This window comes from Vitis riparia, chromosome 7 (genome assembly GCF_004353265.1).
Source record: "Vitis riparia cultivar Riparia Gloire de Montpellier isolate 1030 chromosome 7, EGFV_Vit.rip_1.0, whole genome shotgun sequence".
NCBI lineage: Eukaryota > Viridiplantae > Streptophyta > Magnoliopsida > Vitales > Vitaceae > Vitis > Vitis riparia.
Window position 1 is genome coordinate 20,206,733 of NC_048437.1, and position 25,957 is coordinate 20,232,689.

General features: G+C 32.3%; 1 pseudogene; it reads right to left on the reverse strand.

Moving 5' to 3' along the window:
- Window positions 1-6,056: 6,056 nt before the first annotated feature.
- LOC117918145 lies at window positions 6,057-11,752 on the reverse strand (annotated as a pseudogene).
- Between the last annotated feature and the right edge of the window lie 14,205 nt (window positions 11,753-25,957).

The window sequence follows — 25,957 nt, forward strand, 5'->3', positions numbered from 1 at the left end:
TGAAAAATTGAGAAAATTTGAACTAAGACAAAAAGAACATCAACTTGATGACATTTAGGAACTAAGGAAGACAATTAGGACTCGAAGATTATGTAAGAAGATGTCTTAGACAAGTTCTAAAGGAAGTCAACTGAGTTTGCATAAAACCTATGGATCTTCTCAGTGATTCAAACCTAGACACTTCCAAAGGTTTAGAGAGAATATCAACAATTTGACCTTTTATTAGAACATATTCCAAGGATACAACTTTGTTTTCAACTAAGTCATGAATGAAGTGATGTTTAATGTTAATGTGTTTTGTCATAAAGTGAAGAATAGGGTTCTTGGAGATGTTGATCGCACTAGTATTGTCACAAAACACAACCATGGTTCCTTGATATATTCCATGGTCTCTCAACATTTGTTTGATCCATAAAAGTTGAGAACAACAACTATTGGTGGCAATGTATTTTGCTTTAGTTGTGGAGAGTGAAACAAAGTTTTGTTTCTTACTCATCCAAGCAACCAAGCAATTTTCAATATAAAAACATCCACTTGAGTGCTTTCCCTATCATCCACATTTCCAACCCAATCGACATCAGTGTAGCAAGCTACATCAAAATGAGTGTCCAAAGGATACCAAAGGCTTAACTCTTATGTACCAACAATGTACCTAATGATGCGCTTAAAAGTTATGAGATGAGATTCCTTAAGACATGCTTGATACCTAGCACACACTTCAACACTAAAAGTTATGTTCGGTCTACTAGTAGTGAGGCATAAGAGGTTACCAATTTAATGGGAAAAACTTGGATATCTCTAATTCCCAAGCCTGGATCGGGTTAGGAACATGCATAACTATCCTAGGCCTTTTCTAAATCCTATTCACAGTGGAAAAATAACATTTTAAAAATTAAAAGGATTTAGAAGGTGATACAAAGACCATACATCATATTAAGATGTTCCCAAATCAAATCCACGTGGTGAAGATGAATAACGAAATTGCAGAAGTCTCGTAAACCTGAAGTTTTTCGCTCGATGACTCGAACCTTGATCTTGGCACACTTCCGATGGGGAGAAAAAGATGGTGGAGGCTATGGCTCTCTATCTTTTTAGATGGTGGAAGACAAAAGTTATAGAAACCCTAACCCCTAGGGGGTATTTACAGGGTTCCTAAGTAGGCTTAAGTGACTTGAGCCCACATGGGCTTGGGTCACATAATCTAGCCTAAAATGGGTTCTAATTGATTAATTAACCCAATAGGGCCCACTAATTAATCAATTAGCCCAATCTAAAGACCTTGTTCACTTATCCTTATGCAACCTTGCATAATTATCAAAATACCCTTGTGCACAAAAGTAAACCTAGAGCCAATCCAACCCTCATAATCCATGCCAACAAGGTATATGAGCTTAGAGCAGGGACTATTGGGACCCATAAGAATACTGGCTCTCTTTAAATCCAATTTTAAAGTTGATTCAACATCTCACTACAAAGAATCATTTGAACTCCAGTATCCTATGTAAATAACAACAAGATACCAATGTTCAGGTTCGTTACCTACTATTCATTTTGTTTAATCTCCTCATGAACTAGTGTCCATAGTCTAACAAGGTGAAAGCTACCAGTCTTTCAAGACTACCTTTACGATCCTTGAGTTACAAATCCTTCTATTGTGTGTTCAATTGACATATCTTAGCTCTCAAAAAGCCTATGTCAAGTTCCACTTAAGGAACTATTATGACCACAGTTTCCATGAATACACCTCTTTAGGATAACCTAAGGGGATACACTGTCTCAATCCCAAAAGATATCATGGTGCTTCTATTAAGTATACCTATTGCTACTGGTTTCCATCAACAATGACCCAATCCATAGGGAATACATGATCAACTTACGATCTTATCCATATGTCAAAGTCATTAATAACTTTAGTACAAGATTAATATTCTCTCAAGGTTGAGAGACAACACAATGAAACAGTTTGGTGAGGTCATGACTACTTGATAGCCTTAAGTTATGACTCACTGTAGGTCTTGTCCAATGTGTAACCATACACATTAGTGCACATACCATGGGAAACCCTTCTCAATAGCCAATACCAACTATTCCTTCAATTAGGAGGTTGTGCACTACAACCTCTAATGGGTTGCCTAGACCCATGAATTGATTGTGAACAAGTCATCTATTTGCAAGGAACCCGTGACTTGGATATTTCATGCAACTCCTAATGCACCCAAATCATGTACAATGCAAAAAATGTAGGCCATAATGATTATAAGATATAATTCATGGAAAAATGATAGATAAAAGTAAGATGAAACTTTATTAAATAGATAATAAAAAACAAGAGTTTATTACATCAGGTCATGCTTTTAAGGGCTCTATCTTAAACAATCATGGTCCTATACAATGTTTTCTCTACTATTTTTCTAGACTTATCCTTACTTAGCTTTAGGTTGGTAGGCGTTGGTGTCCTAAAATGTTTGCCCAAATCAAGCCTAAACTTCTTGACAAGTTCCCTTACATACTTGGATTGGGATAAGAAAATCCCATCCTTGAGTTGTTTCACTTGGAAACCAAGAAAGTAGGTCAATTCTCCTACCATGCTCATTTCAAACTCACTTTTCATCTCTTTGGAAAAATCTAGAGCACACTCATTGGAGGTAGAGCCAAACACTATGTCATCCACATAGATTTGTGCTACTAAGAACACTTCATTATTTCTTATAATGAATAATGTTCGATCCACTCCCTCTCTCACGAATCCTTTTTTAAGAAGATAGGATGTGAGTCTTTCATGTCAAGCTTTAGGAGCTTACTTTAAGCCATAAAGAGATTTTCTAAGTCTATAGACATGATTAGGGTACCTAGGGTCTTGAAAATCTTTGGGTTGCTCCACATACACTTCTTCATTGAGGATCCCATTAAGAAAGGCACTCTTGACATCCATTTGAAACAATTTAAATTTCCATACACAAGCTACAACTTAGAGTAGTATTCAAATGGATTCAAGTACTCTTGCAATTGGAGCAAAGATTTCATCAAAATCAATTCCTTCAATTTGTTGAAACCCTTGAGTAATCAACTTAGCTTTATTTCTCACAATCATTCCATTTTCATCCATCTTATTTTTGAAAATCCATTTTGTTCCAATGACATTCACAACTTTTGGCCTAGGCACTAAGAACCAAACTTCATTTCTAGAAAATTGATTTAACTCTTCATGAAGAGCCTTTACCCAATCTTCATCATTCAAGGCTTCTTCAAAATTTTTTGGTTCAATTTGAGAGGTATAGCAAACATAACTTATCTCATTTAGCTTGGATTGTCTCCTTGGTACCATGTTATCCTCATAGTTCCCAATCACATTACTCAATGAATGGTTCTTAGGTAACCTTGACTTATTTTTCTTTGATGACTCAGTTCTCCACCTATCTCATTTCTTTCCTTGCTCTTCTTTTTTTTCTTCTTCTTCACTGAACTTTTCATTTTCAGATTTTTCTTCAATCAATTCAATATCTTTTGACACATCAATTCTATCCTCATGACACTCTCTTGACTTTGATCCTAGATCATCCACAATCACATTAATTGATTCCATTATACATTTTGAACTCAAAATGTACACTCTATATGCCCAACTTTTGGAGGAATATCACTTCCTTACTCTTAGTCTCAAACTTACTAAATTTTTTATGATCTTTCAAGACATAATATCTACTTCCAAACACCCTAAAGTACTTCACACTAGGTTTCTTTCCTTTCCACAGCTTGTAACAAGTCTTCCTAGTGTGAGAACATAAGTGAATCCTATTGGAAGTATCACAAGCTGCGTTGATGGCTTTAGCCCAAATATATGTAGGAAGTTCATGTTGATTTAACATTGTTTGGGCCATTTCTTGAAGGACACGATTCTTTCTTTCAACTATCCTATTTTGTTGAGTTCTAGGGGTGGAAAACTCATGTTTGATTCCTAGAGAATGAAAAAATTCTAGAAAATTAGAATTAACAAATTCTCTCCCCCTATCACTCCTAATTCTTTCAATGGGACACCCTTTTTCATTTTGAATTTTCAATCCAATGGCCTTGAAATTTATGAAAGCCTCACTCTTATCTCTTAGGAATGTAACCTATGCATACCTAGAATAGTCATCAAGCATCACCAAAATGTATTTCTTGCCACCTAAACTCAGTTTTCATTAGCCCCATGTGGTCCATGTGTAATAGTTCTAAGGGTTTAGAGGTCACAATTTCATCAACTCTCTTATGGGTACTTCTAGTTTGTTAGTTTGTTTTCCCTTTTGACAAGTACCCCAAATAGGATTGGAAGGTTTTCCAAGCTTAAAAGTCCCTTTGATGACTTCATTGTTAGCAACTTGTATCAAGTCACAATAGTTTAAATGACCTGACCTACGGTGCCACAAATCAATTGATTCAACTTTTGAACTACCACACACAAAGGGAGAAGAAGAAGAGGAAGAAGGATTTTGACAAACAACATAACAATTATCTGAAGTTCTCAATCCAATCATCACACAATTTCCATTCAAATCAACCACTTTACATGAATTTTGTGAAAATTGAACATTGAACTTCTTGTCACATATTTGACTAATTCTAATCAAGTTAGCTTTCAATCCTTCCATATACAAGATCTCTTCAAGGTTAGGGATGCCAGGAAAACAAATTGTGCATTTCCCTTTCACACAAGCAACATTACCATCATCAAAAGTCACATTTCCTCCATCAAATTTAGAGAAATTAGTGAAAAATGATCTATTACCTATCATATGATGTGAACAACCACTATCAAAGTACCATGAGTGTGACTCACTAGCGCTAAGCGCAATGTAAACAGTAAGACAATTAAGTTCATTCTTTTTCATCCTTATTTGTTTGACACTTGTGACTTTGGTCGTTCCATTAGAAGTGCCTCATTGGAAACCACTACGAAGAGGGACATTTGAATCCCTCTTGAACACTCTCTTGCCTCATTGCAACAACCTATTTCTCAAGGTAAATGATTCATTCATTAAGTTGGTCAACTTTATTTGGAAACTCTCAAACATCCTAGTATAACATCTATCAACCGTGTGTCCCATTTTAGTGCAATGAGTGCAATGAAGTTTCAGTTTAGAAAGAGTTTTCTTAGGGAACACTCCTTTACAAGGCTTGACAAATATTGTTTTACCACTACTTGGAGTGGTAGTTTCATCAACAAAACCCAAGCCTCTTTTATGAAATGATTTTCTCCTTGAATTGATCAAATCACTAAGTCTTTAGTAAGCAGCTTAGGCAGAGTGACCTAAGCTCTCACCTAAGCTCTCTTCACACTGGCCTTGAAAATTAGTCACTCATGGCAGCATGCTTCATTGTAACTACCAAGGAAAATAATTCAAGAAAATATAAACTTGGTTATTAGGAAAAATGCAAAGGAATAAACTAGAATCTTAGATTGCATTTAAACTAGAAATATCAATACTTCTAGAAAGTGGAATATGGAAAGAAATACAAAGGAATTGCATGTTACTCTTCAAATTGATGAATGATAGTTTTTCATTCATACTTTCATTGTTCATGTACAGAGTATATATAGAGGGTAATCACCATTCTAAGAATGGGAAAGAATGATACAAGGAAAGAATAATATAAGGAAATAACAACTAATATCCTAATATCTCAACTTTCCTAATATCTCAATATTCATAATATCTTAACTTTCCTAATATCTAAACACTAAATGATATAAGGAAATAATGATATAAGGAAAGCATTCTTAATATCTCAACAGTTACTTGTCTTCTCCCTATCCTGGTTATCACTCCTGACTCTCTTTGCTTTTCCTCTCCATGTATACACACACACACACATATATATATATATATAGGTGTGAGAGTCTATCACAAAAAGACGACTTGATGGGAGGCAATCCGAAATACATGCTTTATTATCTCTAGGTATGCTATGTAGCAAGAGTATGTAAGTGTGTTTTAAAGTGTCAAAAACAGAAGCTCCAATCCCACATCAGGAAAGGAGAAGCTCTTCATGTGGGGTATATATTGAATCCTACTACCTTACCCTCGTGGGCTTGTGGAGAGGTAAGTGGGAGTCTCGCACCCAGGGGCCAAGCCCATTCCAATGGGAATGGCCCCATCCTGCATGGGGAGACCCCCTTTTTACAAAAAGCTTTGCCTTTATAGGACCTTCAACCATCACCATCCTTGAGTTCGATCCTACAACCATCTCCATATCTGAGTTCAGTCTACTGCAATCATCATCAGTTCCATATAAGATCGTTTCACTGCAGCCATACACAGTGATCTTCATCTGTGATTGGCTACAACCATTATTTTATTTATTTTTTTGCTACGACCACAACCTTGCTACTGTTGTCATTGCTTTCTTACAACCATTGATTGCAGTCCTATTCTACTGTGATACCGAACTTTGCTGCATTCTTATTACAGTCCTACTTTACTGTAATATCCGAACTCCGTTGCATCTTGATTGCAGTCAATTCATCTAATCTTCACTTGGAGGAACTTTCTATTTGCTCGAGTTGTACCAAACTTGGCCAACGGTGTGCACCTAAGGCTAGGTTTATTGGTTGTTGAATCTTGGAGGAAGGACCCTGGTTTCTTTACTACACCAAGGTTAATACTCGAGAAGGATGGATTTACTTTAAGGACGGTAATTATCACGCTTCCAACCAAAAATCTGAAAGTACCCCTTTCCTTATTTGTTCGGTTTCTTGTTTGTTCAATTTTGGGTTAGATCAAAATTGGTTAAGTTCTTTTTAGACCTCATCAACAGGGAAAAAAAATGATATCAGATTCAATTTTACTTAGTTTTTTTATAGTTTTGATTATTATTATTATTATTATTATTTTCCTTTTGTTCTTAAAAACGATAAAACAATGTTATGAATATTTTAAAAATAGTTTTTCATTTTTAAAATAAAAAATTATTTTTAAATCACATGTATATATATATATATATAATTTTCTCCTAAAATAAATTTTTGTTAAATTTTTATTTGGATTATGAAAAAGATTGAAAAGAAGTAGAAGGAAAGGAAAATAATAAAAAAATTAAATCAACAATAGTTAAAAATAATAATAAGTTAAAATCAATGAATATCTTTTATCATACTCCTTAAACAAAAGAAAATAATAAAAAGGTGAAGAATAGTGAAAAAATAATAGTAAGTCCATATTCCATTTTATACAAAGAAAGAATGATATAAAAATATATGGAATTTAATTTATAATATATGCTTCTTTTCCTTGATTTAAACCGATCCTAAAAAATTATGGATGCACCAAACATAGTTACCTTGGTAAAATAACCTTTATTCGTAAAATTTCAAATCTGTAGGTACATCATTTCCACTGAATACCACCTCCAATTTATCATCTCCATATAAACTTCATAGACCAGAGAGCAATACCAAAACCTTAGCATGCTAGTTGGCTTGATTGGGAGCCTCTTTGTTCTCAATGGAGCCCATTCACTCAACACCTTCTCAAGCCCATCAATAAAATCATCTTCAAGATCAAGCCTCGCAAACTTCAACGTCGTCCATGGCGCACACCTCTAGCATCAGTTCTTGAGCCCGATTCTGGGCCTTGCAGTCTTTGGAGCCTGGAATTTTACCTTGCAATACTTCATTAAGAACCGAATGGGCCTCGGTGTATCGGGCTTATGAGGCAAAGGGCCAAGTTGCAGGCCTTGTTCGCATCCAAATCAATCATTTGGGCTTTCTTATATACCACCTCGGCTGCCATGTAGTTGGATTTTTGCATGTAGGGCCAGCCCAAATTGCCCTGTGATATAAACCAAAATGCATTTGGGTGTAAGATATTCAGTTAAGGGTTGATGTTATGTTATTCAGTTATGTTGCACTCCTCTGGTTTTTCCAGGAATGAAGCTGTTAAGTAATAAGCCAACAATGCCCTTTTCCTGGAAAGTCATATTTGGACTCCATGAACCAAGGAAATATATAGGCAGTGGGGTTAGAATATATCACCTTCTAAAGAAAGAAGTAACCAAATAAGAATTTGAGACCTTATTAATCTATTAACTAACCCTAAAATTTAAACTATCATATGAATAATGTATGAGAAGCTAATTTTGACTAAAGTTTTAACATTGACTAGAAAAGCTTTTTTTAAGATGAAAAGAGAACTTACTAGCATTCTAGAAGTTTCTTGTTCGATGGAAACTTGACACCTTTTACCATGGGAGCGAGCAGTCTTGGTAGCTTTTCCATCAATGGCCTCTCCTTGGTAGATCAACCTCAACTTTTGTTTTAGCAAATCGATAAGCTCATCTATTCTCCCACATTTCTACATGTATTGTCCATTCACTTCCATTAATATATGAGATATTTTCCATGCATAATTTGGTTTTGATAGAATATTTAGGTTATATACCTTGTATAAGTCGATGAGGACATTATCAAGTGATTCTTATGCTCGTTTGGGACAAAGACCTCTACAAGACTTGATGGCTTCAATGGCCTCTTAAGTTCGATCTAGTTGTTTCATCACTACGGCCATGTCTTTAACTGCACTGTCTAATTTGTCTCCTACATTTATTGCCTTCTGAAACAATATTATGGCTGCTTCAAGATCCTTCTCAACTAACTGAGCTTCCATGCATAATCATAAATACAAAAAATTACCCATTAATTTCTTGATTAATATTGGAGGCTTAATAATTACTAAAGAGAAATGCATGCAAGACCATTTAAAGATATCTTAGTCATTCTACACATTGAGTATGAAGGCTTTAATGTATAAATCATACATTGGAAATGAAACAAATTTTAGACTAGCTATTACTTTCTTTAAGTAATAGTCTAATAATATATATCAACTCAATTTGAAGTCAAATAAAGTAGTATCACATATGAGCAATTACAACTTTCGCTAACTTTCAAGTTATGGCGATGATAAGTGCAAAAATGAATATTGCCATTTTAAAAAAAAATTGAATAATTGGGTTAGCGATAATGACTATGTGAGCAATAATGATGGTGTCTATAGACTATATATTAGAATTTAATGCTAAAGTTTACCATAGGACAAATTGTGAACGAGATACTTTTGCCATTTCTTTTTAAGCTTTTGGAAAAGTAGGATCTTTTCACTTATACACCGTTTAGTGCATGAAAAATAGTAAAAGAAAGGAGAAAAATCAAATTTCTTCCTGTTGTAATGAATAGGAAGCAAAATTTAAAAATAAGCACTCACAAATGAAAAATTAAAAAGAATGTTTAAGTGATTGTTTGGATGCATTTTCTATGTTTTAATTTTAAAATAGAAAAATAATAGTGATTTTTATATAAAATATAAGAACTCTTGAGAATTTTATTGAAAAAGTAATAGTTTTAAAAACTGTTAAAAAATATTAAGGTATCAAAAAAATGTTATTACCTTAATTTTTTTAAACCATTTTTATTCCAACCTTAACTTCTTTTAAGCTGCTAACAAAACAACTAACGAAGAAAGAGTCAGACAAGTCTTAAATTCAACTGGCTAATTCTTCAAACTTAGTATAATACATCTTGGCAAGCATTGTTTAAGGCATTTTCATATGTAACCGAACTAAATAAAGCACAAACAATCTGTGCAACCTTTTCCCATAATGGTTCTACATACATTTTTGTAAACCATTAATACCACCAAATAACTTTCCTTCCATATGGATTGCTTCTATTTGCACCTTTTGGATGTCAGCTACTTGGTTAAAATTGAAAAAATGTTTACATCTACATATGGCCCTTTGGATCCTCCTTGTCAAACTTTAGGAAACTAATTTTTTCGAATCAAGTAAAACCCATTGTATTAGCTAAGTGTGCTATGCTTCAATCATTCTAAGGTGGTACCCTATTGTATTACCTAAGTGTGCTATGCTTCAATCATTCTAAGGTGGTACCCTATTGTATTACCTAAGTGTGCTATGCTTCAATCATTCTAAGGTGGTACCCTATTATTTTGCTAGTGGTTATCGTCATCTTCGAAACAAGTTGGTCATATTTTATGTTACTTCTAGCAATTAACTCCTTAAGCACTTCCGATGCCATTGCATGTTTTTTTGAATTTTCTCTAGGGAGACAAATACTCTCCTGTTGGCTTCTTGAGATCTAGTCCTCTCAAACATATCAATGATGCCATGGTTAAGGATAGGGATGATAACTTCATGGGTTTTTCGGATTACCCGCCTTGCTCTGCCCCTATTAGGGCAGGTATAGCAGTATACTAATCGGGGAACGGGCGGGTTTGGGTTTATTTTTTGAAACCTGAATTAGGTTTGGGTCAGAGTTAGGTTTTGTAATAACTTGCCCCGCCCCACCCCGCTTACAATATACCAATAAACCCCCCTATAAATATTTCTCTTCATTTTCAGTATTCTCTCATCTTCTCAAACACATAGACATTCTTCTCTCTATTTCTTTTTCTCACTCTAAGCCTTTATGGAGTTGATTTTTCTCACAAAGGCAGAACTCAACCAAAATCACACCCATTGCAATGGCTCTCAAGCTCCTCAATGCCTTCATCTCCCCATTCCACAACCCTCCTCCTCAATCTCGTTGTGCTAGATTTTAGAGTTTTCATGGCCTTCACTCTTCACTCCACCTCTATGTGAGTTTTTTCCCCATTCGTTTTTCATTGATTTGGAATCCTGTGATACTCATTATTATAATTCCAAATGTGTTTTTATTGTTGGTTTTTTTTTTTTAATTTTTTTTTCTCGACTGCCAAATGAATCATTATATGATTTGTAATTTGAGTTTTTTTTTTCTATAGAGATGTTTATGGGTGTCATCAAAAATTGGTTTTTGGTGTTTGTATTAATGTGGGTTGTTGCTATTTGATCTAAGTGTTTTGGATATTGAATTGAATCTTATGGGTTCATTGTGATAAAAAAATAGGTTTTTTTTTTCCCTTCAAATTGATTGCAATTTGTTGCATCTTAGGTGATAATTTCTCTTTGGAAACTAGATTTCATTACGGATTTGATATTTGCATCTGCCAAAGATGGGGATGGGATTATAGTTTTGGTTTGAAAACGGGAATGAGAACGCTTACCCCGCCCTGACTCGGGTTTGGGATGGGGATGGAAAATAGTTTTATGTTTTGGGATGGGAATAGGATAGGGGTGCCCCGTCCCATATCCACCCCGTTGCCATCCCTTGTTAAGGAACATCGACTTTAATACCAATTGATTAAAATAAAGAACTATATGATAATAAGACAATTCTCACTTCTATGGAGAAACTTGATAGGAAAAAACTTGGCAAAATACTCCCACGGGAAAAAACACATTCAAACACAAAATTATTTAAATAAAAAAAACTCATATGACTATTCCCCTGAATTTCTCTTGTTAAATTTCCTCAATTATTCATCCCTAAAATTCTTCGTTTGACCTAAAACAAAACACAAAATAAAACTCACAAATATTGTCAACACTTGTCAAATAGCATTGAACATAATTAGTCAAATTTATCTATCTATAACTAAAAAAAAAAAAAAAATACAGAAAAATTAATATATATATATATATATATATATATATATATATATATATATATATATATATATATATATATATATAAATTAAAAAAAACTAAAAGGGAAGAGGAAAAAAATTGAAAACACACCTGAGCATGCTTGGCTCGAACATAAGGGGTATCACCAGAAGGAACCTTATGAATTACACAAAAAGGGTCCTTGTCTCCTCTTCTTGAGCTTTCTTGCATTTTCTATCACTTTCTAGGGAAAGAAAGATGAGAGACGATTGTCTGTCTACAACTCAAAATTCTCTGTACAATAAAAGAGAAAGATGTAGAGAGAGAGAAGAGGTCAACAAATATCATATCTGTAAATGTGACAGGGAAATTCAAAGGGATTGAGACAGCCGATGTCCTCATTCATTTAGGTTTCCGCATATACAGTGAGAGACAACCAAATACCCTCTCATACGTGGCTCGCTTTCATTGCATCCTATTATTTTCCAATCCCCCGAATTTAATCATCTATTTTTCATTTCTCTATGATTAAGTGCAAATTATGAGGCCTAAAGTACTAATCATCTCAAGTGACAATCAATTGAATAGCAATGATAAGCTAAAGGTATGTCCATCACCAGGTATAACATGCACCCACCTTAGGACGATGCCTTGAGACATACACACTCATCTTGGGTTCATCTCTTAAGTCATCATTTTCGAAGAGGCCGTCCCGTTGTACACCTAAAACAATTAGGCGGCAAAATATATTTTAATAAAGTTTAGAGATACGGAGTGTTGGTTGTATTTATTTATTTTTGGATTAAATACATATTACCGTTTTAACCTTTAATGAATTTTATACTTTTTCCCTCATATTTAAAATCTAATATTTTGGCTTGTAAATTTGTTAAAGAGTAGTATTGTACCATTAATTACAAATACTTCATAACATTATAAAACAAATGGTTCTTTTTTGTATTCAGGTTTGAATAAGGTAGAATTAACTTTGAATTGTCAACTTTGATGTAGAATTTTTCAAATGTTTTTGAAATTTGATACCAATTACTTTTGAGTTTGCATTTTAGTTGGATGCTAAGGTTTTTTATTTTATTATATTCTATTTCAGTCTAATTTTTTTTACTTAACAAATTTGAGAGAGAAAGTATTATTTATTTAATTTTTAACGATTTTAGGGGGAAAATTATTGAATTTTGAATATGATAAACTTTATTTTATTGGAAAAAAACAAAATGAAACTAATATGCAATTGTGAAAATGAATTAAAATAAGAGTTAAGAAACAAGCAGGGTCGGAGGCTGTGTGGGTGAACCTAGCTATAAAAGGGGTCAAATTCAACTTCAATTTTCATTGCACTTTGGCCTTTGGACTTGTTTTAATTGATAACAAATGTTGTCGTCTTTACCTAAAATTGTATGCAAAAGAGCTGGCAATTCAGTTCAAAATATCTTTGGTTTTTTATTTTATTTTCATTTTTTTATGAGTTTCATTTGTATATTTGCAGAATCTTCTTCAAAAATAAAATAAAAAATAAAAATAAAACATCTTTAATTTCATTGAAAACCGAAGCCCATATCGATTTGATATGAAAAATAAGAAGCAAACACATTTGGAAGAGGTAATTTTTGCCACGTATATGACGATCGTTAAGCCAAATTATTGACTTTAATTAAAAGTATTCAATTTTAAGAATAAAATTTACAATAATCGTAAATCTAAAATAATCCTGTAAAATTAGGATTAAATATATAAATTTCAAGAACAAAATTACATTATCCAAGAAGGGTGTTATGTGAACCGACATGCATATGATGAATTTTATTTTATATTTATATTAAATATTATATATTTAACTTAAAATTTTCAATTAATATTAAAAATTATAAACAAAAATAAAAATAATAAAAATAAATTAAAATTATTTTGTTTAATATAAAACTAAAATTATTCAAATTTAATATATACATATATGGTAAATCAAAAGGTTATTTTTCGGGCTAAGGAAGAAATTAGAAAAACAATAAACCCTATAGGTTGATGCCATAAGTTCCACCCAAAAACCATATTTTGACTATGCCTCAACTATATCAACTATACTTGAACAGTTAGATGATCATAGTTGATAATAACATCATTGCTCACATAGCTATTATAGAATCATACGTGAGATTTTCACTTCATATGGCTCATCGAGGGCCAATAATTAATCTAGGAACCAGATCAAGATTATTTATTTATCTTGATATACTAATGGAATTCTATTTGCTATAATCCATAATAATAAAAAATAAAAAAGGTACTTCTAAATTTCTCTCATCATATTAAGGAAAAATAAGTTTTGACTCACTAATATGAAAATATATGAAAAAAATAACCTCAATTTTTTTAAATCAATATTATCTTCATTTATTTAAAAATAATTTAACATCAATTAATTCATAAAATACCCATTTTACTTGTCATGTTATCAACATCAATTAACAATTATTATTATTATTAGTATTATTTGATTATTATTTAGGATTTTTTTTGCCTCTAGCAACAAACACCTCTTAGGAAAAGTTGAGACTTATTTTTTTCTCGATGAACAAACATCTCATATCAAAAGTGAGGTAGTTTGAAGAGTGTTGACATTAGAAGTGAAAAAAAAAAATCCCAAATAATAATAATAATAATAATAATAATAAATATAAAAAGAAGAGAATGTTATTGTTAGAAATTTGAGGCTAATCCAAACTATGGTAATCACCCTAGAGAGGGAGGGGGGGGGGGGGGGGGGGGGGGGGGGGGGGGGGTAAATAGGGTGATGGTTTCTTTTTCACAAATTTAAACTATGCAAAAATAAGAGACAATTATATGCAAATATATAATAAACAAAATAAACACAATTGCATATAATTTAAAAGAGTTAGGGAAAAGAGAGTGCAAACACGAGAGTTTATAGTGGTTCGACACTTCCTTGCTTACGTCCACTCTCCTCAACCTCCTAACCAAGTGAGGGTTCCACTATCTTGAAGTTTCAACCAAGCTTCCAATCTCTTTACAATTGGATTATGTTTCCAATTCACCCTCTTGGACTTTTAGCTCCAAGCACCCTTTACACTTCTTCAAGAGATATCCCTCTCTTGAACAACCTCTCAAGTGATATCCCTCACTTGAGAAAATTCCTCACAAAGATATACAAATAATGATCTCTCAAAATCCTAGTAATAGAACTTTAGGTTCAAAGATACAAGAAAAACTAGGATTGAATGGTGCACTAAAGATATGTAAGTTATGAAACAATGGTGCACTCAAAACCACTCTTCCAAGGCTCAAATATAATCAAGAATGATTTGGGAAGGTTTAGCTTATGAAACAATGAAGTTTGGAGCCTTTTTATAGAAGAAAAAAGTCATACTAGCTGTTGGGGGTTCGACCGGTCGAGCTAAGGGTCGACCGATTGACTAGCCGTTAGGGAAAGTGACCGTTGGGCCTCAACCGGACCTCAACCGGTCCTCGACCGGACCTCAACCGGTTGAGGTTCAACCTTGACCGGGAAGAGAAGGCCACTGGGAGAGAGAGAAAATTTTTGGCCTCCCTCAATCGGTCCTCGACCGGACGAGCACAACCGGTTGAACCGGTTGAGCCATTAATTTGGCTCAACACTCAACATTTTTCAACTTAAAACCTTTTAACATAAGTTTGAAAATCATTTAACACAAGGTTTTAGTTGAAAACATGAAATCATCCAATTCTTAAGATATTTAAAACAATATTACTCTTGAATGATTTTGGTACATAAATAAAGAATGAAATGCATGAAAGTCCTAGTGCACCACCAACCTTACAAAGAGATCTTAAGAAGCTTTGGTCTTGAAAAACTCTTCTATTTGAGGTGGTCTTCTTCTTCATGATTTCTCCTTGGCTTGATTTGTCTTTGGATTGCCACTTTGGAAGTTGTCTTGCCTAATCACACTTGAAATATAATCATTAGTTCTAAACCTTGTTTTGTTATCATCAAAATCAAGATTAACCAAACCTTGGTTTCACAGTTATAAAACAAAGTGAGAGAAGAAAAAAAAGAAAAGAAAGAGAGAATAGAATGCATGAGAAAACTTTATTGAATTTCATTAGGGGTCTCTCTTTTTATAGAGAGTTACAAAAGATATTTATGGATGATCATCCACAAGTTACTATAGTGGTACAGGATCTCATATTTTATAACACTCCCCCTTGGATGATCATAAGAATATGCCTCATTAAAACCTTATTAGGAAAAACCCTATGGGAAAAAACCCTTGCGAAGGAAAAAGAGTACAATATTCTTTTGGATTACTACAACTACCTAGTTAAAAACATTGCTAGTAAAACCCAATGAGACAAAACCTGGACAAAGGAAAAAAGAGTGCAGCATAATGATATTCTTATCAATTAGCTCCCCCTCATGTTGACATGATTATATTTTCTCTAGTAGCACAACATGGAGATCTTTGAGTTCGTGTATTCCAATGAGCTTCTTGAGTATTGTAGTTGACAATGCCTTTGATAGAGGAGAGTCCACATGATTCCTGAATATGTTGGATCATAGATCTTAGCTATATACATTCATGACTTGCTTCATGAATTGCTAGTATTTATGAATGATTTGATGATGTGACCACCATTGTTTGTTTGATAGATCTCCATGAAATAGCAGTACCATTGTAATTAAACACATACCGTGTTTGTGACCTACCTTTATGTGGATCTAAAAAATATCCTGTATTTGCATATCCAAGCAATTGTTGCTTTCATTTCCTTGAGTAAAATAGACTCATATTAGTAGTTCCGCAAAGATAACACAATATATGTTTGATACCATTCCAATGTCTTTGAGTTGGAGCGGAACTATATCTTGCTAATAAATTAACAGAAAAAGTAATGTCTGGACGTGTACAATTGTCAAGATACATAAGTGCACCAATAACACTAAGATATGGTACTTCAGGACCAAATAATTCTTCATTTTTTTTGCAATGACGCAATGGGTCCTTTTTCACATCAAGTGATCGGATAATCATTGGAGAACTTAAACGATGTGCTTTATCCATATAAAAACACTTCAAAACTTTCTTAATGTATGTTGATTGATGTACTAAAACTCCATTTGGAAAATGCTCGATCTGCAGACCAAGACAAAATTTTGTTTTTCTAAGATCTTTCTTCTCAAATTCCCCTTTTCAAGTAATTTATTGTTCTTGTGAGCTCTTCAGGAGTTCCAACAAGATTTAAGTCATCAACATACACTGTAATAATTGCAAATCTGTTTTTTGATTTCTTAATGAAGATGCATGGGCATATAAGGTTATTCATATACCATTCTTTTAGTAAGTATTCGCTAAGGCGATTGTACCACATGCGTCCATATTGCTTTAATCCATACAAGGATCGTTGTAACTTGATTGAGTACATGCTATGAGGCTTTGTACAATTTGCTTTAGGTAATTTAAATCCTTTAGGGATTTTCATGTATATATCATTATCTATGGATACGTATAAATATGTTATAATAACATCCATGATATGCATATCTAGTCCTTCTGGGACTGCCAAACTAATTAAGAAAAGAAATGTGATTGCATCCATGACGGGAGAGTATGTTTCCTCGTAGTCAATACTAGGTCTTTGTGAGAAACCTTGTGCTATTAATCGCACTTTATATCTTATGATCTCATTATTCTCATTGCATTTTCGTACAAATACCCATTTGTACTTAACAAGCTTTACATTTTCAAGTGTTTGGACTATAGGTCCAAAAACTTCTTATTTTGTTAATGAGTTTAACTTTGCTTGTATAACTTCTTTCCATTTTGGCCAATCATTTCTATGACGACATTCTTCCATATTTTGTGGTTTAATATCTTTATCATTTCTTATGATATCGGAGGCCACTTAGAAAGCAAAAATATTGTTAATAATAATATTATTTCGATCCCATTTTTCTCCTGTGTATACATAACTTATTGAGATTTCACAATTTTCAGGTACTTGTGCCTCTTTAGGGGCTTCTTTTTCAATATGTGCCTCTTCATGGGCTTCTTGTTCAATATGTGCCTATTTAGGGGCTTTCTGTATTATTTGTGCCACTTTTGGGGCTATAGATTTATCAATTTTAAATTGATCAGTCATTTTAATGGCCTTTTTTAGAGTGTCAAACTTTTCTTGGGTTCTCATCTTCCGGGGAGTTACATCTTTTGAGCTAATAGGTCTACCACGTTTCAGGCGTATTTTAGATTCATTTGCTAACTGTCCTACAAGGACATCAATTCGTGCTGGAGTATTTGCAACAAGGATATATGACTTTGTCGCTTTCTTTGTATTAATGAATGCATCTAGTAATTGATTTGCAAGATTTTGCAAATGAATGATCCTTTGAACTTCTAGTTCACATTGATTTGTATGAAGATCAAGATAAGTCAAAGTCAATGTATTCCAAATAATTTCACTTCGTTCTTTTGGAATTGGATCTTCTCCCCTTAACACCGAGAAATTATCTCATTAAAATGATAATCTGCACAACATGTCATTCTACCTTTTAAGTGTATAGGTAGACTAGTCACTAAATAAACACTTCTGGTTTCATCCATAGGACCTTTTACCCTGGGGGACCAAGTTGGTTGTACAAGATTCTTCTGGATCTAGTATCGTATAAAGTGTCATTCACATGAAATCAAATACTACTAGTGACCTAGTATAAGCACTTCTGGAGCCTTTAATCAGGTTTTCTTCACCTGATATAGTATTAACATTGTTTGCCATCAATGTTGTGTAATTAATGAGACAAGAGTTTCATAAAAGTAACAAGCAATAAAACATTGTCATAAAGACCTCATCTTTATAGAGTTGAAGGAATATTATCATAGAGAAAGAGTTAAAATCAATGGAAAAATATTAGTCATTGATGATGACTTAATAAGTTGTATAAAAGCAATGAAAACATATATAACATAATAAAATATTCAAATTTGTACATAACTTCAGGCTATGAACTATTTATGTATAACTTCTAGTTATACAATATAATTAAAAGAAATTAAATAAATTAAAAGTCAATATCTTTCATATCTTCAGGCCATGATTATTTTGTCAGAACAAGAAAATATTTAAATTTGTACATAGCTTCAGGCTATGAGCTGTTCATTGTGTAGATTTGTGTATAACTTCAAGCTATAAACTTTCATTATATAGATTTATACATAGCTTCCGACTATGAAAATTTATTTATTTATTTATTTTATACTTTCTAGCGATATAATATTGTTTGATATAACTTATAGTTATACCGTATAATTAAAAACAAATAATTAGGGATCATATACATAACTTTTGGTGACATATTTGCAATTTTGTAATTTTCCCCATAACTTTTGGTTATAGAGATTGTACATACTTTTCATAACTTCTGGTTATGAATTTATCCCATAATTTCTAATTTATCTCATAACTTCTGGTTATAGGAATTGCATATATTTGTTTTTCATAACGTCTGGTTATGAATTTACCCCATAATTTATAATTTATCCCATAACTTCTAGTTATAGGGACTGTACATATTTATGCATTCAAATAAAATAAACGAAAATAGAAAGTCAAAGGGTAATAAAGTAGAAAATGATGATATAAGTTTATCACATGCCTTTTTTGAGAAAGAAGAGAAAAAAGTTTTTCCATTTCTTTGAAGGGAAGAACGTTTTTCTATTTCTCTGAATATGAAAAAATCTTTCTGTTTCTTTTGTAAAGACTATTCGTGCTGATAACGTGTTGTAAAACAAAGTGAGAGAAGAAAGAAAAACAAGAAAGAGAGAATAGAATGCATGAGAAAACTCTATTGAATTTCATTAAGGGTCTCTCCCTTTTATAGGGAGTTACAAAAGATATTTATGGATGATCATCCACAAATTACCTTAGTGGTACAAAATCTCATATTTTATAACACGGAAATATTTATGTGGAGTTTAGTTGTCAATTGATATTGATGACATGACAAGTAAAAGGGATATTTTAGGAAATAATTAGACGACTCATTAAAATGAGCATATATTTTAAATTATTTTTAAATAGATAAAGATAATACTAATTTAAAAAAAAAATTGAGGTTCCTTTTTCCATATATTTTTATATTAGTGAATCAAAACCCACTTCTACCTATATCTTATAAATGAGAAGGACATGTGGTGCATAGCATAGGCCTCACTATGAATAGTTGCATTGAAATTTGACTTTCATGTTACCATTATATAAAGTTTCATCTATTTCAAACAAGTAGTGGAGAGTTCTGCCATATTGTAGAGATGTCATGCATATTGGAGACATGAAAACTGTATTAATATGCTTTTAGGCCATGTTTTATACGTAAGAATGAGAAGTGGGGATAAACATCTCATTTATTTTCTTATCTATTCCCATGTTAGAATAACTCAAATGAAAAAAGAAATATCTCACTTATAAATGAGATTTGATTCATGTCTAATAAAAGGTATTTTGATCCCCTATAAGATGTTTTTAAAAAGTAACCTAAAACTTGTTAGGATAAAATATTTTTAAAAAGTAACCTAAAACTTGTTAGGATAAGATGTTTTTAAAAATAATTTTTTATTTTGATTTTCTTAAAAAGATTATAAATTCAATTTATATAATATAAACTAAATGTAATGCAAATATTATTATAAAATTATAAATTATATTTTTTTATAAATATTATAAAAATGTGGATATTAACATCATCACAAAAGCATAATTGATTTATTTTGTTTTTAAAAAAAATAAGTAATAGTAATTTAAAATTAATAATTGCTAATACTATTTTATTTTAAATAAATTTAAAAATAAATAATTTTTTTTAAGGTATAAACGAGTCAAGCTTTTTATTGTATGAATATATTTAATACTCAATTATGGATGGTATTCTAAATTTTTTTTATTTAATTTGTAATTAATTAATCAATTTTTTGTATTCTAAATTATTCTTAAAAATTAGAACATTTATTAAAGAATTAATTTTGTCTGTCTTAGTTTTTCTTAAACTATTTGTACAAATATTATTGTCAATTTATTTCTTTTTCCATTCTCATTTCCTTTGTTACCTAATATTAAAATGAAAACAAATAATTATTTCAACATTTCATTCCAGGTGCATCCAAATGCAAAAATTGAAATTACCAAATTCATTTATATTGAAGGAGAAATAGGAATAGAAACAAAACATTCATTTACATTGCTCATTCCCATCTACCAAACTTGTCCTTACATGAATCACTTTTTTCATACCACGATGATATTATTTGCAATTAATCATATTTTTGTACCTTGTTTATCTTTTTAATATCTTGATCATAATATTTTGTATTTTTTTATAGCATCTTTTTTTACATCTTTGGTCATATTATTTATTCTCTCTGACCTAATCATATTATTATTTTATAAATGTCTATGATTGGATGAGGGATTCAATATGATATCAAAAAGTGTGTTCAATAATAGAGTAACCATAAGAAAAGAGTGGATGATAAAGGATGGCGGACATCCCTATCTCTCATGTACTTTTAAGGTGATAGGTTAAACTGAAAGTCCACAAAGGCAAAATCACTAGTTTTAACTCAAATTTGTGTTAGTGCCCACCTTTGAAGACTAATTTGTTATTTTTGAGAATGAAGGGAAAAAAAAAAAATGAAGCTAACATGAATTTGAGGTGATTCTAGACCTTAGAAACATGAGAGCTATGATTCAATTGAATGAACCTTGGTTCATCCCCAGGTCGTCCAAAGTAGAAGAAGACGAGAAAAATAACATTGGCAACCAAATGTTGAGTAGCTAAAATCAGTTTTGCAAATTGAAAATTTTCATTTCTCATTATGAAATAGATTTTTCCGGTTCAAGCCAATCGATAGAGAAACTTACATGGATTTCAATCGAAATTCTAATTTCAAATAGTTTTTGTTGTAATTTTGATTTATTTACTTCCATTTTGCTTAGGTGGCAAGTCAAGATAGGATTAAATGTCTTTTTAGGATAGCATATATATTTATTAATTGTTAAGGTTAGACAGAAGATGGGAGTCGTACTTGGAGACTTTATTTTTCCTTTTAATTAAAGTATTTATTTCTCTTTTTCTCTTATAAATTTTGAGTGTGTAATTGCTACCACAAGAGGCAAAGAGAGCTAGTCGAAGAGATGTAGCATGAAAATAGACGATTCAAACAAGGAGCAACAATTATTCGACAAAGTTTTATTGGTTTTTTTTTTTTTAATTTTTAATTTTATTTATTTATTTATTTTTATTTTAACTTGTTTAAAATAGACCCTCTATATAGTTTGATTTAGACGAGGTACAACAAATGCTTATTGATGTACTAGTAATGCTTGTGAATAACTTAATCACTAGTTAACTTGGTTTGATTTTTTGTGATCGAGTGTAAACAAATTTATAAGATAAATATAGGTTGTTAATGTAATAAACATGAAACTAAGGTGACCAATACATTTGATTAAGTTTATTGGTTTGATTGCTAGACTTAAATTTTAAGTTTGGATGCAAATTGGTTTTAAGATTCAATTTTAGATAAGACTTTGAACTTAAAGTTCAGATAAAGAAAAAAAAAATGCTCTCATTTGTCTTGAATCTAAACTTGGACCATCAAACCTTTAGAACAATTTGTTATACAATCAATTCAATTACTTCACTCATTTGATAAAAAAAAAAAATGTTTTTTTTTTCTTTTAACTACAATCAGTTTTTTTTTTTTTTAGATTCTTAAATAACATTAAAAGAATTTACTTTTTCAAAACATAAATAGCCAAGTGTGTTGATCCCGGGAGATGACATACATTAAAAGAACCATGTGACAATCAGGCCTCAATTCATGTCCTTATTTTTGTTTTTTCAGAGGCAATGAGAATGAAAATCCCTAAACACATATCAAGAATATTAAGGGTATTTTGTTTATCTTCTAAGAAGCAAACATGCCCTTACATGTGCTAAGAATGAAGCTTTTCTTGTTAAATTTGAAGGATTGAGCAAAGACATTGCTAAACACTCTCAAACCATAAAGACATGGTTGAAGGACCATACAGATGCTTTAAGAATCACAAAAATGTAGTTGAATTAGAGCTTAGGAATGATATCTATCATTTCCAATAAAAAACCCATGCATCTATCCAAAAAAAAGGTACAAGACCCCATACACCAGTATAGAAATTATCCATAAGCCTATGACTTTGAAGAATGACTTTTATTACAGTGCCATGAATAAAAATAAATAATAAAGAAAAAAATGTTGAAGATAGTTTGGATAATGGAAGCAAATGACTAACTGTGACTAGATGGTTGAGAATTTGTGAAGATGGGTGACTAAGACAACTATGTGATTGGTGAGAGGGAACTTTAACTCCAACCAAAGCAAAATGGGATTATTGTGTAGGACTCATGGTTTCTTAGCCACTCATAAACACCATGCTTAATTTGGCCTCCAAGAAGTTGTTCTCTTTTACTTAAACACAAATGGATTTTTTTTCTTTGCATGCTAGGAACACAAAGAGAATTGGTTAATGAATTATTATGTGAAGGTGCTGGCATTAAGATCTATTTCTTTCATACCACCAAGGAACCTAGCTACTTTCTTTATTAGTAACTGAAAAGGAAACTTTGATTTGCTCATTCTTTTTAGATCAGTTTATGCCACTAAGCCTACTTAGGGGAACTTGCTTACACTTTAGGAACAACTCAGGTAAATCTCGTTACTAGTGGTTTTGCTTAGTCCACATGGCTATGCACACTCTTTAACTTATAGATGAGCCAATCCAATCACCCCCACGTTTATCCTACTTACAATGAGCTTTATGCCATCTAATGGTATGACCACTTTGCGATGAACCACCTACACTTAGGTGAAACTATATAATTAGTGAATTGTCTATACTAACTATAGTCATTTGAAATCGTAGTATTCATTTCCTCCACCAGCACCTAATCTACGACTTCCTTGATTTTTGTGGTTAGTTCTCTCTACACTTATCCTTGATATGCACTTAGCCTAATCATTTTAACTATCCTTTGCTTATCCATTGCAATTATTTCCATTTTTTTAGCTTGATCAGGTTCACAAAAAAACTTGGTTATAATTAGAGAAGATTCAAACATAAATTCTTCTAGTTTAAGGAAGTCTTCATGCTCAGTAGGCTTCTCATAAAGTGGAAGATCATTATATCTTTGTGGGCCCTAAAGATAGCAAGTTCATCAACAATCCTTTGATGACTTGCATCTAATCAAAAACAGACTTGGAGAGCATTGGATAAAACTTAATAATTATTGTCTAGACAACTTCTATTTTGTTCTCGAGTACATGCAATACTAGTTGTTTTTCCATATTTTTCTTTTGACTCATAGCCACCCCTTGGCGACCCTTTGTCTCTCATGTAGCTTGCTCCTTGTAAGCCGCCTTCAGGGACCCTTGGTTGAAGGATCCATCTAGATCATCACTGTGACTTTGGCAGTACCACAAGTCTAGATTAGGTTCACTTAAATGCATTTTTTAAAAATAGCTTCACTTAGATATATTTTCATACTAGGTCCCACTTAGGTGCTTTTTTTTTTAGATTAATTAGATTCAACTGGGTTTAATTTTGAATTTGATCGCATGATTTTAGGATTAGGTGAGCATTGGTTTGATTTTCATTTTTTTATTGCATGAGATTGGTATTTCATATCTTTTATTGCATTGATGTGATATTTTGATTAATGATTCTATGAATTTGATATTTTTATTTTAGATATGCATGTGATTGACATTTTCACTTTTCATTGTGTGATTTTGAATTTTGATTTTTAATTATTGCATGTTTTTTATTTTAATTTTGAATTGCAAATGAAGCTTTGCGATTGACTTTTTTTTTTTTTTAATTTTTTAAATGGAAATTTACTTGCCGTTAGCATAGCTTGAGAATTTGGTTCTCTATGGAATCGATGCAGCTGTTTATGAGTGGAGATGCATGGCTGAAATTTAGCTACATTTTTGCATGAATTCGGTGGCTTTTAAATGAAAGGTTTGAATGTTTTAATGTGGAAAATCAATGTAAAGAGATTTTAAGGAGAACAGGTAGGCGAGGACCACGACTTAAGGAAATATTCAAGCTGGTTTTTTTAAGAGGCATCACGATTTCTTTTGGAGGTAAAATCGTGACTAATATTTTTTAGAGGCACCACGACGGATAAAGGAAAGGACATCATAGCAGAAAAAGAAAAACACACCACGAACAGATTTTTTAAGGCAATATACAAGGAAAACTCTCTCTAGCATGCACTTAAAAAGCTCAATTTAGCAAGGCAGCATGTGAGGATTTTTTCCATGAGCAACATGCATGATTAGGTAGAGAATTTTTCTCCAAAAGAACAGGTAGCACATATAAAGGTGGGACTGCCACTCATGCATATGATTGAATATAAAAAGGAGGGAAAGAAAAAGGGCTGCATAAAAAAAATGAGGATTTTTCTCTACAGTCGAGGCATGGATTTGGTGGAGAAACATGGCAGCCCACACCATATAGTATTCGAGAAGCATTTACATATAGCCCATAACAGTTTGGGTCGGAAAAAGGCTGCCACACGTGGGATTATGTTAAGACAATGAGTCTTATTTTTATGTTGACAATTTTGTTCATTTTTAAGTTTGATTGTAAAAGTCTTTTTAAATAGTGACTTGCTCTTCATTAAAGATTAAAGATTGTTATTTGTCTGACCGGGAAGTCATAGGTATGTTTAAAGAGGTTTGACTAATGAAAATTTGGCTTTGTTAAGGTATTAGGAGAATTGGTTTTGTTTTGAACTTAAAATGATTTAAAATTGGATTTTTAAGTTAAGTAGCTAGGACCATTTAAGCGGCTTAAAACGCTCAAGCGCTCAAGACCACTCAAGTAGGCCATGCCACTCAAGTGCTCGAGGCACTCAAGTGGTCATGCTATTTCTACCGAGGTTTTTACACAATTTTAATTGAGAAACCTTCCAAAATTGAGGCTCTTTAGGTTTTTCCCTATAAATACCTCCCTAGGGGCCCCTTGAAAAGTTGAGATTTGGGATAGAGATCTTAGATATAAGAGATAGATCATTGAGAGACATTTCATTCATTAAGAAAGGATCTCTTTGAGAAAGCTTAAAGTGTCACAGCATTCCTCATTTCTCCTTCAAGGATTAGATGTTTGAATCTTTGTTTGAAGACCATCGTCCTTTTGGAGTGGTTGAAGGATATACCAGAGAGCAACAAGAGGTTGTAGCGTCACGGATGTGAATTAAGTTGTAGGTATTGGAGAGTAAATCTTTAGAGAAAAATGACTAAGTAAATTTGTGTAACTTGATTTCAAATAGTGAATTTAGATTAACAGTCTTAGACCTCGTGGCTTTTTATCTCCATAGTTAGTGTGAGGATT